This window comes from Rhea pennata, unplaced genomic scaffold, assembly GCF_028389875.1.
Source record: "Rhea pennata isolate bPtePen1 unplaced genomic scaffold, bPtePen1.pri scaffold_31, whole genome shotgun sequence".
NCBI classification, from domain to species: Eukaryota; Metazoa; Chordata; class Aves; order Rheiformes; family Rheidae; genus Rhea; species Rhea pennata.
This window is the reverse complement of record NW_026907678.1, coordinates 1,514,586-1,517,162: the sequence shown is the minus strand read 5'-3', so window position 1 is coordinate 1,517,162 and position 2,577 is coordinate 1,514,586. Positions and strand designations below refer to the sequence as shown.

Sequence of the window (2,577 nt, the reverse complement as noted above, 5' to 3'; positions counted from 1 at the left end):
ACAAGGGCACATTGCTGGGTCATGGTCTACCTGTCATCTACCAGCACCCCCAGGTTTTCTCTGCAGAGCTGCTCTCCAGAAGGTCAGCCCCCTGCTTGTGCTGGTGCCTAGAGTATTTCTCCCTAGGTGCAGGATTCCGCACTTGCCCTAGTTGAACCCCATGAGGTTCCTCTCTGCCCAGCTCTCCAGCCTGTCCAGGTCTCTATGAATGGCAGCACATCCATCAGGTGTGTCAGCCACTCCTCCCAGCTTGGTGTCATCAGCAAACTTGCTGAGGAGGCACTCTGTCCCCTCATCCAGGTCATTGATGAAAAAGTTGAACAGGATGGGAGCCAGTACTGAGCCCTGGAGGACGCCACTAGCCTCCCACTAGACTCCACGCCACTGATGACGACCCTCTGAGCTCTGCTTTTCAGCCATTTTTCAATCCCCCTCACTCTCCACTCATCTAACCCACACTTGCTGAGCTTCTCTAGGAGGATGTTATGGGAGACAGTGTCAAAAGCCTTGCTGAAGTCAAGGGACACAATGTCCACTGCTCTGCCCTCATCTACCCAGCCAGTCAGTCCATCATAGAAGGCTATCAGGTTGGTTAAGCAGGATTTCCCCTTGGTGAATCCAAGCTGGCTACTCCTGATCACCATAGTTTCCTCCATCAGTCTGGAGATGACATCCAGAATGAGCTGTTCCATCCCCCTTTCTAAAGATGGAGGTGAGGCTGACTGGCCTATAGTTGCCTGGGTCCTCCTTCTTGCCCTTCTTGAAGACTGGAGTGACATTGGCTTTCTTCCAGTCCTCAGGCACCTCTCCACTTCTCCAGGACCTTTCCAAGATGATGGAGAGCAGCTTGGTGGCTTGGCAACAACATCTGCCAGCTCCCTCAGTACCTGTGGGTGCATCCCATCTGGGCCCATGGATCTGTGGATGTCCAGCATGCCCAGAAGGTCTTTGAGCCTTTGCACCTCAACCAAAGGAAAGTCTTCCCTTCTCTGGACTTTCTCCCTCACGTCCAGGCTACAGGATTCCTGAGGGCTGCCCTTAGCAGTGAAGATTGAAGCAAAGAAGGCATTCACTAATTCTGCCTTCTCTGTATCCCTTGTCACCCGGGCCCATGCCTGATGGAGTAGGAGGCCCACATTTTCCCTAGTCCTCCACTTGCTGCTGATATATTTGAAGAAGCCCTTCCTTGACATCCCTTGCAAGACTCAACTCCAACTGGGCCTTAGCCTTCCTCGCAGCATCTCTATGTACTCTGACTATATTGCTATAATTCTCCCAAGGAGCCTGTCCCCTCTTGCACATTCTGTGTATTTTCTTCTTCTGTCTGAATTTGGCCAAGAGCTCCTTGCTCACCCACTCAGGCCTCCTGCCCCTTTTGCTGCACTTCTTACTCATAGGGATGCACCGCTCTTGAGCCTGGAGAAAACCTCAAGCGCCCAACGTGGGGCTCGAACCCACAACCCTGAGATTAAGAGTCTCACGCTCTACCAACTGAGCTATCTGGGCTGCCTATTTGATGCACTCCGGCTCGTGCCTTGGTCTCCTTGCCTGTCCCCTCCACATCTCTGGTCTTCATTAAAGGAAGATGACTGCAGGAAATTATGCCCTTGACAGCAAGGCCTTCATCTCGAATGACAAAATGGCAAAGCTCTTCACACCTGCACCACTTGGACGGTTTGCACAGGAAGGACATGCTGGCCTGCTCATGCATGGGCCTCTGTGGACAGAGCATTGACTCCTCTAGCCTTCCAGTCTGCTTTCCTATGAGGTCCTCAGCCCTCTCACACTCCTCATCTTCTTCGGCCTTCCCTTCCTGAAGGACCCTGTTACTCCCTGGTGTCTTCTGGGGTCATTCTTTTCTCAGATCTGCATTCTGAAATGGGGGCCAGCTGGGACAGCCTGGCCACTGGAGAAGGTCTCTCTGGCATGGGAGACACACAGGCCTATGAGGGGAAGGCATACAGAGTCACGTGTCTCCCTGCGATTGCTCTGTGTGGTGTTACAGTACCTTTTCTTTCGGCCTGCTCAGCAAAGGCCCTTCCTGAAGCTGCATCTTTATGTACAAACCTGGAAACAAGAAGGCGACAGTGCTTTCAGCAGAGAGCAACACGGCCCCTGGCAGTCTCCACCCAGCAGCTGCAAAGAGGGAGAGCAGAGAGCTACTGTCAGCTCTCCTCTTTGACAAAGCAGAACACAGCACACGTTGGCAATATAGCTTAGGAGCCTGAGTGCATGTAACCCCAATGCCGGGATGGGCACAAGAGCCTCCAGTCATGGGCTTGTCAAGATCTGGAGGTGAGTCACCTTTCCAGGGATGCTTCTCAGGGGGAAAAAACAAACCCATGCAAGAAAGTGTCAATTTTTAGCTTGGAGGCTGTCTTTTTCAGTCTCACCCGCAAGAAAGGGAAGGAGCAGAAGAAGCTGGATGGGAGCAAAGTGGTACCTAACTTCCTCTCTCACACACTGGCAGAAGGGAAAGTAGGCCCTCCTCCATGTGATGCCACCTAAAGACTTCCCAAGGATTCCCAAGACACAAGAGTGACCACAGATTTCACTGAGAAACCTGCATTTGGCAGA

At 52.5% G+C, this 2,577-nt stretch overlaps 1 non-coding gene across 1 annotated transcript; it reads right to left on the bottom strand.

Annotated features, from left to right (window-relative positions):
• Positions 1 to 1,433: 1,433 nt before the first annotated feature.
• On the bottom strand, positions 1,434 to 1,506 carry TRNAK-CUU (transfer RNA lysine (anticodon CUU)). The gene has a single exon. It is a non-coding gene; the product is annotated as a tRNA-Lys (tRNA).
• Positions 1,507 to 2,577: the final 1,071 nt, after the last annotated feature.